Consider the following 15,871-nt stretch of genomic DNA (forward strand, 5'->3'; position numbering starts at 1 on the left):
TTTCTAATTATAGGCATTCATATGTGGAGGAAATAATATTAAATAATTGTGTTTGCAACCCAATTTACTATTGCTAGTGGAACTCATCACCCCTTATGAATGTATTACAAAGAATAGTGAGAAATAAATATTACAAATTATTTTGCCAATACATCCTAAATGCCTTAGGACACTTTCCAAGGATGTTGTAGCTATGTCATAGGATTTACAATGTAGATGTCATCTTAATCCTAAAGGGTAATAAAAAACACCTAGCTAAGTCTTTCCCTTCAGGAGGCTTACTAGTTGATTTTATCACCCTAAGAGACAACCTCAACCACATGTTACTACTGGGATATAAAAAGTGGGGAGAACAAAAAGTTATACCCCAATCTAGTCACAATGTGTCTAGTGAAATCCTGATACCTAGATGATTACAAGATGGGGGTACAAGATCGGTTTGATTTCCTCATAGAAAAGTCCTAACTCACACTTGTAATAGACTAGTATTCATGGTTGTGTTTTATGTACCTTACATATTTTGAGAACTCACCTAAAGCTCTTGTAAAGCCTAGATTAAGACCTTTGATTCGTTAGACCTTGTGGTGCACAATAGTTGAGGGAAAGTACTCATATTGTGCCTCCATATGGTGAGATAGAGTTTACTTTAGGCAAGTCTAGTCCTTGGAGGTAAGGAGTGTAAGGTGGTACATGATCTTGCATTCCCTAGCTATCCAATTTTTGTGGTAGATAGCAATGATGGGATGGATGTTGCCTGTAACATGCAAAAATTTGTGCAAATTTGAAATAACGACTTTTTCATCTTTATAGCAAAAAAGAAGGAAAAAAAAACTTGCAACTTTTTTTTTCTTACAACATTGAATTGAAACTTGAATTGAATAGAGATCTATGCTGTAAGCAAAAATAGTAGAGACGAATGTAAACTTTAACATTACAATTTAAATGAAAAGAGAGGTATAGAAAAAAAAAAAAATTCCAGGTGCCAATATTCTGAACTTTCATAACTTTATCAACAAACCAATGAGGAGGGAAAGTATCATCAAGACGCTTTTCCACCCAACCATGGACTTACTAGTCCCTTGTGCCATATCCAGCTGGATTGGCCTGACCCTTCGCAAGGAGGTAACAAAAAGTCTAACTCATGTCATCTAATCTGATGGATAATCCTACACAAATCCCTAGTCGGTCATACACTATAGGCTACCCCTAACTAGTATGACCTCTGACTGGATTATGTATCAGGATTGTTGGGTTGGATTAAATTCCTGAAGGTATCCAAGTCCTCATTTTTGTCTCTATGCTATTGCATTCTGACTCTGTGAGGCTCATTGGTTGTCATTGATGTTTGGACCCAATTTCACATGTTGGTCAACAAACTTGAGGTGACTTACTCTTTTATGGTGTAGCCTATCTTTTTGTCAAACCCCTAGATTAATGAAGTTCATAGTTCACACTTGTGCCCTTGAGCTAGCAACCTGCTCTCTCATGAGTACAAGATTGAATCCATGATTGGTGGACATGCATATTTCACTACTCCTCTTATAATGTCTCGATTTCCCACACAAATTCATCAGTCTAAAATTAAAGTAGTTAATTAGTTCACATTTCACCCAGTTCCAATATTGTAACCCATTAAAGTAGCCCAAGCGTGGCCTTTATTAGCTAATATTAACCATTGAGTTGCTTATGGTTTTAACCCTTCATGGATGCAACTTGAACTTTTAGGTATCAGTTCTTTCCTAAAAACTTAATTAGTGGATGTCCACTTGACCATTCATTGGATTTAAATCACATAGTTCATATTTTGAGTTTGAACTTTATTCTCCACTGAGTATCCAAGCTTATTTGAAATTAAGATTCAACCTTACTGTATTTAAAGGCATTCTTGTTCCCCTCTAGATTCACTATTTCAAGGTCTACCTCTAAAAAATATTACCTTCGTGTGAAAAAGATAGGGTAGGCAACGAAGTATCTAACCCTCAAGTTTATACCAAATTTCTATATTTAGCATGAATTATGAATTAGAATTGTCACTGTTCCATTTCGGAAAGCTTAATATCGATCATTTGTATTTTAAGGAACACCATTGAGTACCCTTAGTCTAGCTAACCCTTTTCATACTAAGGATTGATTAAGCATCATCCATAAGTGAGGGTTGCTAACTAGTTAACTCTGGCTCGATGAGCTTTGGAACTGTTATAAATTACCAATAATCATCTAACAGCAGAATTAATTTTAGAGATGTTACTAGTTATAAGTCTCTCTCTTGGCCCTTTTGTGGATTTGACTTATATGTCTCAGTCACATTCCACGAAATATTGCATCTACCAAAATATTTCCTAGGTTACAATTAGTGATACAAATGAACCCCAGTCAATGAGATTCTTGTTTTATTTTTCTCATAATCAATGCATAAATCATTAGAAAATACAACTAACCCCCTATATTACGAAAAGTAAATGGCTTAAGAGCCACTAGTTGCCCATATGTTCTTTAAGTTTTGAATGAACATCATGTATGACATGTCTTTGTTGTCATTGCAATGTCTAAGTAAATATAATTGAAATGTTAACTGCATTATGGGTTATATTGTTTTTCCCTTACCCATTTTCCTTCCTAAACTAGGGTTTTAGTTTTCAACACATGCTAGAGAAGGTTAATCTCAAATTGAATGATCAGCCTCACTGTTGTGATATTTTTTAGATTTGGATAATTTTGAGATAGCTCAAAATAAGAACATGAATTCGTCATAATACAAGTCTTTTAGTATGCATACCCTCTATTCTGAGTGGTATTATTTTGCATATCTTTAACCAGTTATACTCTCCAAATTTTTTTGGGTTATAACCCACATGCATATACATATATGTTTATATTCCTTCATGTAGTTTTATATAGTTAGGCATTTATGTGTATCTTACACATTTTCAAAATAAGAAACTAAACCAACCTTAATGTACCTTCTCAATGTACATCTTATTTAGTGTCAAAAGAATTGTTCTCGGATGCTATTAATAAACACAATGCATCATACAGTTCCAGATGTCAAGGGTTTTCTATCTTATTTCTTTCAAAATAAAAAACAAACCCTATGAATTCTGCTACATTTGCACTATATATTTGTAGTCATATTAACCTTTTCAAAATTCACGTGAATACATTAATAATATGAGCGTATCTCCCAGAGATTATAGGGGTTTAAGCACTCAACACACAACCACACTGGAAATGCAAATACATAGCCATTTTGAGTGTGCACGGCCATGTTATGTATGCACAACCATGGTTGTGTGTTATTATTTTGTGCATTAAAATATATTTTGTTTTTATCTACAAGGAAAAACATAGTTATACAAATATTTCCTTGTATTCTTCTTTTTCGCTACACATAAGAGTTTATACCATAGCTATGCAGTATTGTTCTCTATGTAATAATATTTTCCCATTTCTAAATAAGAAAAGATTTACAAACTATGTTGTATATTCCTAATACGTATTTTTTAAAGCTTAAGGTTTATACATAAAGCATGACCTGGAAAAATGAAGAGAAAAGTGATTGGAAATGGCTTCCTACACAACGCCTTAACTTTGGAAACCTCTGAGTTTTTCTAAAAGCAGAACTTTTGTATTTTTTTTGGCCCAAAAATGAACTTCCAGTAAGAAATAATATATATCGCCCTTCCAGAAAATGCATATTAACTCCACTATTTGATACCTTCATTTTGAGTCAATATGAGCTTTAATGGGGCTCAAGAATTATTTAAATTAAACTAATTCAAATATAAAATCCCCCTTTTATATATTTAACTTTATTAAAATAGCCATAATAGAATCAGCTAATGCAATTTTAATTTAATTATTCAGAGTAATAATAGATAAATTAATAATAATAACAAATTAACTTGAAGTACCAATCTATGATTTAGAGTCGTGAAACCCTAAAATCCTTATACAAACCAAATTAGGGTTATCTGACACGACATGCTGAAGAAAAACATGATCAACATAAGAAGACTTGACTCATTTACGGTCAGGGTTTCCAGATGGCATGAGTTCCCTTTCATTTACCTCTGACCTAATGATACTTCCCCTCCCTTCTCGAAGGACGAAGAACTCTTGCACACACTTGGCCAGTTCAAATAATTAGTCTGAAATCTTGTCATAACTTTGACATTTCGAAAATAAAAATCAACAAAGTAAAACATCTTAAATGTCATCATGTTAAATAGCAAAACATCAATTTAAAACTTGAGTTGTCATTTCATTGCACTGAGCACAAAAACCATCTAGGGCATCATCACTCAGTTATAACATAAACATCTAGTGCATGATTAACATCGCGTAAATATCGCATAAAACAACAAGGGCACAAACAACATGGCATAATGTAGCGAAAAAACAACTAGGGCACAAATGGGATGTAACGTTGTCTTTCAATTAGAGTGGAGACAAAAGTTGCCATTGCGATTCCATGATGAATAACACATCCACTTGACTAATTTTTGGATTGTGCGAACATGCTCTATGTGTCTTTATGTGCAAAACTTGTCCATTCCGTTTACCCTTATCACCTTGAAAATCAATTCAGTCAGTGTCTCTTTATTTTTGCTCAAATATCTTGCCAAAAACCAATCAAAATAGTCAAACTATCATCTAGTGCCTATGTCTTGTTGTGAGGTGCCTATGTTTAATTTTAAGGCTCCTATGTTAGATCTCAAGATTTTTGTGTCTTGTTTCAAACTTGAGGCACCTTTGTCTCATCCTAAGGCATGTGTGCTTGATTTTGAGGGTTGCATCTTTAGGCACCTATGTCTAGTTTTGATCCTGCCACAACTCTACCTCATCCCAAGGTGCCTCTATCACATCTTGATGTGCCTCTATTCCATATTAGGGTGCCTATGTATCATCTTGCAATGCTTGTGCCACTTTGACCTAAATTAAGCACTCCATAGCCCCAATGTAGAAGCTTGGATGTTGCAAAACTAAAACAAACCTAGAAAGACCATTGAAGGCCATCGTTCTAAACATTACATCAATCATTTTCAACCCATTTAACCAAAAACCCTAATCATATATATATATATATATATATATATATATATATATATATATATATATATATAGTCAATAGATCTTTGAACATCATTGACCCCAATAATCATCCGCTAACTCGAGAGACAAGAACTTGGTTCAAGCACTTTTCTACCCAACTAAGAAGCTTACAATTCCTAGAATATTTCATAACATGCAGGTTACCTGACCTTGCATGAAATGCCTAACTACCTGGAAACAATAGGTTGGACAAAAACCTCGATGCAATATGATATATCTACATGCATTTGTAATAATGGAATGCAAAGTTCTACTAGTAGGGTATGACAAAGAAACATAATTTATAGCTTTCTAGGGTAGTTCATTTATTTCAATGAATACATGACTTTGATCAAAATACTTTCTTTTGGTGTAATTATTTATTCATATAAGATATAATTACACCTTACTTAAGTTGACTTGGGATAATGCATCTCATAGTACTTTGGATATGAGACACTTAGGGAAGTGTGTACATAGGGATGATGTATGTAGGAGAAATTCCACCTTTTGTGGTCTTATCTTCTTGTTACATTCCACCTTTGGTGGGTGATCCACCTCTTGTGGAATATTATTGCCCTTGTTTCTCATTGAGCCACATGGCATGATTGTGTGCTCACATATCCATATGGCCTTGCCTTTATAAGAAGACTCATCTACACTGTATGTAATTTTGGATGATCCAATTGATCATTATTTTGCATCTTAATTATAATACAGTTTATTCTTATCAAATATTTTGTCTCTCTCATTGTGTTATTCAACGTGCTCTAGATCTTGGCTATCTTCAACAAATTGTTACATGCTATAAGATCCATTAGGGCTTCATTGAATAGTCTATTTGGAGATATTTTGGAGCATTCATATTTCGGATCTGGGTAGCTGCACATTTTGGAGGTATCCTATGGCGATTTTGACCTCACCATTGCGTTCGGGATGTTAATTTTAGGATCAGACCGACAATAGTAAGCAAAAAATAACAAATGAAACACACATAATACAGCAGTACCCTGGGAAAACCTCCCTCTTGGAGGTGAAAAACCCAGCAACAGAAAATCTAAGATTATATTAATTAAACTTAACAACGGATTTACAATCTTACTTCACACATGAAGCTTACTTCAAATTAGGGCACACATTAAGCAAATTTATCTGAGATATACTCTACTGTAAATACTTCAATGTTCTGAATGCTTGGCTTGGATATGACTTGTTGTCCCTAAGAATGAATTCACAAGCCCTAGTTGAAAGTTTGCCACCTCTAGAAAAGGTTCGCCAACCTTGAATGATAGTTTGCCTGACTTACCTGGAGGTAAAGATGAATTTGTTGCCCAAGATTGTAGTTCATTGACCTCATCTTTGAGTTCGCTGCCTGAAGGGAACACTTGGACAAATTCGTTGTTGTATTAGATTCGCAAAGGTGAAATGATTATTATGATTCTTGATTGTAACTTGTATATATATGTAATTACACTACCCAGATTGCACTAGGTCAGCCTTGTGCAATTTGTATTTACAATAACAATTTGGCGCCCAAAATAGGACATGCCCAATATGAATTATAAGTTATATGCTTTGGGGCCAGACCAATATATGATATACAAGTTACATGATTTAGGTCTTGCCCAATACTTATAGCAAGTTACAATTACAAGTTACATGTTGTCGCCCACTTAGGGCTAGACCCAAACAAAATTTACATATAAAATTATGCCATCATTATGGCTAAACCCGACAGGCCACTTAGCCATCATATGTACTAGGTCGGCCCTAGAAGGATCCGACCTAGCTACACATCAACACTCCCTCTTAGTTAGGGAGGATTCCTTCTCAATAATCGAGTCACATAGTGACAACCATCATGGCTACTCCCATGAAAATGCAAATGATCACAACCACCATGGCTACTCCCAAAGGGTGGGTCCATCATGGCTACACCCATGGATGGAAAAACAAATGAACACAAGTGCCCATTACGCAATCGTGATGTCATCATATCAACATAACGTTCACCATAGCTACTCTTAGAGGGTGAATAAACACAAGTGCTAAATCATGACATCCACCATACCTACTTGCAGAGGGTGATTTCACCATGCCTACTCGCAAAGGGTGGAAGAGGGCTTTCACCTCAAACTTCCCCCAAAGAAGAGTGCATTACCACCATGCCTACTCATAGAAGGTAGTGTATGCGGGAAAAGCGGGTCGATAGAACTCAAAATGTGAAAATATTCTAAAAGACTTGTCCACACACACACACAAGACTTCTTAGTGCAAGCTATAGAGTAATGAAGTATTACTCAGCTTCCCAAGGTGGGTCCCATGGTTCTCTATCTTACAATGTCCCTCAAACTAATGTTTTTGCTCTCAGATCACTGAGCAAAATGGTTTAGGGATGGCAAATGCAAGAACGAGGGATACTTTTGTTGATTTAATATGAGATGCATCCTAAGCTATGCATGATGCTAGAAATGCAATAAACTAACTATAAGATGACAAGATTAGTATAAATATTATCCTAACATACTATATTAGTTCAATGATTTAAGCTATATGATAATAGAAATACTCTAAAATGCATATTTAGATTAATTCCTATTGAAAAGAGAGGCTAAAATGATGAGCATAAATGGTATGAAAGCTTGAATGTATTTGAGCATAAGTACGATACTACAAATTTGGAGGATGATTTAAAATGGAGGAATGAGAGCTCTATTTATAGCAAAAACAGGGCAATGGATGGTCAGGATTGAAAGAGTTGATCAAGGGTTGAGTTTGAAAGTTGGGGATCCATGTTTGCAATTTGCACCAATGAAATGGTGACAAGTGTCAACATAGGGTTGGGTTGAGAGAAGGGGTTGGAGACATTAAATGCCTGAGAAGACCTTATGGTTATCTAGAGGGTAAGGGTCAAGTCTAAGTTAAGATTACTCATTGGATTAAGAGTTAATCCAAGGATAAACCCTTGTGCAAATGATTAAGAGATAATCATGGTCAAAGCATTAAAGGCTTGATGAGACCCTTGGGTTGGATGAAGGTTGAGTTAAAAGAAATTCTTTAACCATGTAAGAGGGTTTGAGTTAACCATTAATGGTTATGAAAACTTTGGGGAATTAAGCGGTTGAAGACTTGAAGCCTTTAATGGTTATCAAAGACTTTGAGGATTTGAGAAGTGACTTCCCCTTGCTTAGGGATGTGACAAAGCTTAGAAGATGGGTTAGGCTAATTAGAAGCGATTAGAAGAGTCTAGAAGGGTTTAGAAAGGGGTTTTGGAAGGCAAGTGGGAGATGTAGGATTTTGCAAGTGGATGGAGGGATAATAGGATTTAATTGAAATAAAGTTAATTTAATTCAATTTGGTTGCAATTTGGGGAAATTAAATAAATTAGATTTATTCAATTTAGGATAACTATTTAATTAAATTTGAATTTAATTAAAAGTGGATAGGGGTGGTTTAATTGAATAAAATGATTTATTCATTAAATGGGTATAGTGAATTTAATTAAAATAAATTGAGTAATTTACTTAATTAAATAGAGGAATGTGGGTAATTTAATTAAATTGGATTTAATTAAATAGAGAAATGAACATAAAATATTCATTTAGAAATATGGTCATTTTTAGACGTCTACAGGTAGAACAAGGGCTTTCACCTCAAACTTCTCTCGCAGAGAAGAATGCATTAACAAGGGATTGCGCCTTGAACTTCTCCCTCATAGAGAAGAACTCATTAACAAGGGATTGCACCTCGAACTTCTCCCTCATAGAGAAGAACTCAATAAAAAGGGCTTTCACCTCAAATTTCTCCATCATAGAGAAAAATTCATTAACCAAATCTTCATGATGACGTAGCTCCCTCTAAAGCTAGAATGTCAGGCTCCCTCTGAAGTTGAGACATCTGGCTCCCTCTAAAGTTGAAATGTCAGGCTTCTTCTGAAGTTGAAAAATGACATTTCCTCCTTCTAGAACAAGAACCCTTCTAAATTGACATTTGATCTTGACTCCTCCTGAGGTGTTCCTATGTCAACTTCAGTAGAAGAAGCTAGAGGAGTAGACCTAGATTTGCACTCTCGAACAATGTGTACCTAAAACATTGAATGTGAGATAAGTCCTTTTTCGGAATAGGAGTTGTACCTCTATATCTATCTCTCTTTCTTCTTTTGCCTCTTTCCATAGAAGTGTGTGTAGCAAGGACTTGATTTTCCACATTATAATGATTATGCTCAATTCCTCTTAATATCAACCTTCACTCTTCTTGAAATACAATCAGCACAAAGGCGATCAAATTTGGGAAATTTGGATCTCCCACTTATGCCTTGGATAAATGGCTCCCAAGAGTGAGGAAGGTCATTCAACACTAGCATGACAAGATCCTTGTCCACAACTTCATCTCCAGTGGCGCTAAGCTAATCTCTCAATTCTGCAATCTTCTTGACTTGGTGAAGTTGTTGCCTCAATGCAAGTGCTCTACTTGTGTTGTTGTCTCATACATCCCTTCCAATGTTTTGAACATATCTCTAAGCTAAAGACATCTTGGAGATGATTGGAACAAGATGATTCTTCATGGAGTCAATCAGGATCTTCTTGGCTTTGACTGCATTCTTCTTGAATTGGAGTTTCTCCTCTCGATCTTCAGGGTTGGGCTGATCTTTTCCTTCTACAAACTGAAGTAGATCATTTTCTTTAAGTGCAAAAGGACTCTAACCTTCCACGAGGTAAAGTTCAAAGCTTCGTCAAGTCTGTCTTCAACCTTTAAACCGGTCACCATCTTCAAAGCTAGAAATGGCGTGAAGAATGTGAAGTAGAAGCGTTGCTATCACAAAGTCTTATCAGAACCGAATCAACCTTAGCTCTGATACCATGTTAATTTTAGGATCAGACCGATAACAGTAAGCAGAAAATAACAAATGAAACACACATAACACAGCAGTACCCTGGGAAAACCTCCCTCTTGAAGGTGAAAAACCCAACAACAGAAAATCTCATATTATATTAATTAAACTTAGCAACGGATTTACAATCTTGCTTCACACATGAAGCATACTTCAAATTAGAGCACACATTAGGTAGACTTATCTTCCATATACTCTACTGTAAATACTTCAATATTCTGAATGTTTGACCTGGATATGACTTGTTGTCCCTAAGAATGAATTCACAAGCCCTGGTTGAAAGTTCGCCACCTCTAGACAAGGTTTACCAACCTTGAATGATAGTTTGCCTGACTTAGCTGGAGGTAAAGACGAATCCGCTGCCCAAGATTGTAGTTCGCTACCTTAAGGGAACACTTGGACAAATTTGCTTCAGAATTAGATTCATAGAGGTGAAATGAAGATTATGATTGTTGATTGTAACTTGTATATATATGTAATTACACTACCCAGATTGCACTAGGTCGGCCTTGTGCAATTTGTATTTACAATAACAATTTTGGCACTCAAAATAGGACATGCCCAATATGAATTATAAGTTGTATGTTTTGGGGCCAGACCAATATATGATATACAAGTTACATGGTTTAGGTCTTGCCCAATACTTATAGCAAGTTACAATTACAAGTTATATGTTGTCGCCCACTTAAGGCTAGACCCAAACAGAATTTACATATAAAATTATGTCATCATTATGGCTAAGGCCGACAAGCCACTTAGCCATCATATGTACTAGGTCGGCCCTAGAAGGATCCGACCTAGCCACACATCAACACGCGAGGTCTTTTCCATGAATTTTGAGTATAAATTTGTCTATATTTGGTAAAAAGTGAATTTCAGGTCTTAGAGGAAAAATTTGCCCAATTTGGGTGTACGAGCATACTTGCTTTTCGGCCCCCGCGCCTTTATCTCCCAGCCACATTTCCTTTGACCTTTCCATTTTCCAACGGCCTCTGCTTCGTTTCCTCAACCAACAGACATCACCATCGATTCTTTCTTTAGCAACCCCATCGACAATAGCTACTCACAATCTTTAGCAGCCACCCTTGCAACTTCAGCAACCGCCCCTAGGCTCCACCAGCCACCCATCTCCGCTCATCCCTAGGCTCCTCTTTCCAGCGAACGCTTGGCACGGCCACTATTTGCTCCCGACACCATGTCTTCTACCACATGACCCACTATAATTAGTCATTGTCAATGACACAGTCACCACGTGGCATACATCGATTTGGACACACTACTCTGTCATCGGTCCAGTCATCAACCAGCCAGTACCACTTGTCTATACGGCAAGTGTCGAGTCACCTGTCACAACAGCATACGGAGTCCCCTTAGCATACACATCAACATCACATTGTCATACGACGTAACCCAATCAGACTGCCACCTCAGCATTCTATACTGCACAGTCAACAAATTTGTACACACAGTTGGCTGCCATGTCACTGTACGTCCAAGCCATGTCAGCAGCCACGTAATCATTCCGTACAACACGTCTTCCGTACGGATCAATTAATATTTGCCACATGTCTGATTTCTGTACGGTACAATAGCCATGCAAGGGTGCGACAACCTGATGACGATCATAGGACCATCAAATTTAACATCGTAAAATACTGACGTCAGCAATTTTTGGAAGTTTATCAAGCCCCTTTCATTGAGCTTTTTGGTTTCGCAAGCCGAATTTGGAGGCCCATAACTTGTTCATTTTAGCTCCTTTTTGGTACAATTTTTGGTTTTATTTGGGCTGATTTTTCATGCTCTTTGTAGTGGTGGTGGAATTTTCTAATTTCGGTGGATAGATTTTTCAAAAAATTTACTTTTTACAACTATACATGTCCAATCTTCAATTTTGCAACTTTAGAGGCTTTGTTTGGGCTCATACGACCTCCTTTTCAGGTGCTGTTTTTTTTTAGTGCATAATTTTTTGTCTAGTTTCATAATCCGCCATCAATTTGCAGTGATTTTGAGTAGAAATTGTACTTTCAGTATTTTGTCATTTTTGGTCTATTTGGTACTTGTATTTTTCTTGGATCTTTTCTTAGATCTCTTGCAGTATTTGTTGGGGTCTATTATAGCCTATTAAGGTAGTTGTAAAGTTGAAATTAGAAGTCCACCTTGCTTTGTTTTGCAAGTGGCCATTGTACACGCATTAAGTATAAAGTGCCAAATCATCATTTTTTTTTAGTTTTTTTTGGAGGGGGGGGTTCTTTAATTGAGTGAATTTAGAGAGGTGTCTTGTGTGATTGTGCTTCTTGCTATCTTGTGTTTTTTCATTTTTGTGCTATGGGTTCTCCTAAATTTCCACTTTTAACTCCACATAATTTTGCATCATGGAAAATTAAAGTATGGAGTAAATTAATAGAAAAATGACTCATTCATTATATAAATGGAACACTAACAACACCACTTGATCCTAATGCTCAAGTTGAATGGCTCACTAAAAATTGTATGGCACTTGAAAGCATGTATCAGATGACCTCATTTTTCACATTGAGAAATGTACTATAGTTAAAGAGGCTTGAGATATTTATGCCAAATTGTATGTTCAAGTTGATGAGATTATGGGCTACAAGCTTGATGGTGAACTCACAACATTGGATCACAAGGATTTTGATACAATTCAAGATTATGTCACGAAAGCAAATGAGCTAAGAGCTAAGAGTAAAGCTTAAGGATTCTGGCATTGATAAAAAGGATGCTCAATTGGTTTACAACTTGTTGGACAAGCTTCCATCAAAGTATGCAGCCTTTGTTTTTAGCTTTCACACCCATCGGTTGGCTCAAGGTGCCTCACACACTCCATCATTTGATGTATTCACGGAGATGTCGATACTTGAGCAAACTAAGTTAACCAAGATGGGGATTCTCAAATCTTCAAAGTCACAAGCTTTGGTGGCTAATAAAGGGAATCAAAGCAATCAAGGAAAAGGCAAGAGCCAAAAGCAACCTAAGCCAAAGCCACAACAAGATGGAGCACAATCATCCTCTCCACAACAAGGTGATTCTACATCCTCACCTAAGAGGAAATCATATAAGGACAATCTTTTTTGTGCATATTGCAAGAAGTCGGGACATGATGAACAACGTTGTTACAAGAAGGATATTGATGAATTGAAACATTTTCTTGAGAAGAATAGAATCGGTTTGCCTTCTAGAATGTCTACTTTGACTTCTTCCAAAGAAAAGGATAAAGGGAAGGATCAGACTTGGAGAGTAGAGCTATCATTGCAACTGGAGTGGTTGATCATGCATCTCGATTGTACTCCTTTTCACATTTTGGTCATATTGATAAGATTGATTCTTGACATATTGATTTAGATATCGAGGAGGATTTTGGGTACTTGAACTTGGGGATTCTCACATGTGAACCCATTATTGAGACTAGCATTTCATCTCCTCCTATTGATATCACATCACCTATTGCACTTGAAGATGTGGATATAGCAATAGTTTTGCCTTCTTGTGATTCAATACAATAGGATATTCCTTGCCTTACAGCTTCGGTTCATTGGGATGACTACTTGACAGACATTGCAGGTTTGTTTGTGGAGTCCTACATTGCAGATTTGGGAGAGATCATTGATGGCATTCATATTCTCTTTGATGAAGATAATCCTTCTTCGATTGTTGCAAGGGAACACTCTAACCCTCTTGTTCATTCTCTACATGATCATTCTTTTGAGGTTGACATGATTGTGGATACTTATGTACAACATTTGGAGGTCTCTTTATCCTTAAAGGAGACATGTGAGTCTTTGGATCTTGTTCTACATTCATCTCCACTAGATCTTAAAGTGCCTTTTTCAGCAGTGCCAATCAGTACACCACCTTTGGAGGGGGCTAACTTTCAACATCAACATGGGGACTCTTGAGCAATTTTTTTTCTATATCTTCCCTTCATGATTGGAGAGACTTCATGGATACACTTTTGGTTTTGTTTCTTCCTAAGGAGAGGAACGTTGTTTGATGATCGTGTAGCAGTTTTTTCATTCAGTTTTGAGCTTCTACCATTGGTGCAAATTCTACATTGAGGGGGGCTACTTGGTCTCTCTTCTTCTCTCTTGTAGGGGGGGGGAGGACTTTTTCCTCACATGGGGTTTTGTCCTTCTCATACTTCTTTGAGAGTTCTTTTGTATAGTTTTCATCTCTCTTTTGGGGGGGGCAGTTTTTTCCCATTAGGTTTTTCTCTCTTTCTAGGTTTGTGAGAGATTGTATTGGTTTGCGTGCATTTGCATTTGTACATAGGTACCTAACATGGCATCATAGCCAGATTCCATCTTGCATTGTTAGCTTAAGTGCATTCCCCTAAGTTGCACTTAAGGGGGGTGTTGGTGTAATAATTTATTCATATAGGATATAATTACACCTTACTTGACTTAGGATAATGCATCTCATAGTAGTTTGGATATGAGACACTTAGATAAGTGTGCACATAGGGATGATGTATGTAGAAGAAATTCCACCTTCTGTGGTCTTATTTTCTTGTTACATTCCATCTTCGGTGGGTGATCCACCTCGTGGAATATTATATTATTTCTCCTACCTACCCTTGTTTCTCATTGAGCCACATGTCATGATTGTGTGCTCACATATCCATATGGCCTTGCCTTTATAAGCAGGCTCATCTACATTGTATGTAATTTTGGATGATCCAATTGATCAGTATTTTGCATCTTAATTAAAATACAATTTATTCTTATCAAATATTTTGTCTCTTATTGTGTTATTCAATGTGTTCTAGATCTTGTATATCTTCATCAAATTCTTACACTTTCAATATATCAGTAAATCTTAAAACGAGGACCGACCTCTCTGTTTACCCTTATTCGACACTCATTCCCAAAAATGTAAACCCAACACACAAGGAAAAAAATATATTTTCCTTACAAAAAATTGCTCATGCATATACTTAAAATGAATTCAATTGTTTCTCTTATGATAGATACCATGAATTTGCATGCAATCAATCCCACCTCATGAAATCATGCATTTTAAAGTAATCACATATCCTCTTTTAATACAAATTTGAACTCTAAATAATTCATTGTGCATATGAATGTGTATAATCAAGCTTGGTCTATTATGATCATACAAACTGATACTTCATTTTCACGCCTTTGAAATAGGTAAGAAGAAGATTTCATTATAAGAATGAATAATAAGTAAAAATTACTATATTTCCAAAGTAAACATACAATTTTTTTCATATTTTTACAAAGTAGACACATATACACACTAGTATGTGTATATGTATATACATATTATGGAAATAAAGAGGCACATCATGCAAATCGATTTGCTTTGATTCATACATAAACAGGGACAACATGCATATCTATCATTTTTGCAAACAAAGAGCAAAAATAAGAGATTGATCTACATACTGTAAACCAAGAATCAAATGCTCAAAAAACTCTCCGTAACTTTCAAAGCTTGGCTTCAATTCATTGCCCTTCCCTGTATAATGATTGTTGTGTTTGGAAGAGTTTGATTCATTTGTAGAAGCGTAGCCTCCTCTTTTGCCTATCGAGCTCCATAAAACTTCTGTGAGTTGTGATTTAATGGAACTTTCCAACGTATTGCCTTGTATTGGCCTTTCTCCATGCCACAATTCACATCTCCCCTTGCATGCGATTAGACTGAGACTTCCTTTTGTATATTGGCCCCATTGAGTTGTGTTACCTTAAGCTAATATGCTTTTTGTCTCTTGAGATTTGAAAACTACAGTTCTATTTTTTCCTATCAGCTTCATACAAGCGTATGCATTTGAGTTGCATAGTGTTATTTCCTTCAGTTTTAATCCATGTGATAGCTCTATTAATAAGTTGAACATTCTCCATTTTACTT

The sequence above is a fragment of the Cryptomeria japonica genome, chromosome 9 (genome assembly GCF_030272615.1).
Source record: "Cryptomeria japonica chromosome 9, Sugi_1.0, whole genome shotgun sequence".
Taxonomy (NCBI): Eukaryota; Viridiplantae; Streptophyta; class Pinopsida; order Cupressales; family Cupressaceae; genus Cryptomeria; species Cryptomeria japonica.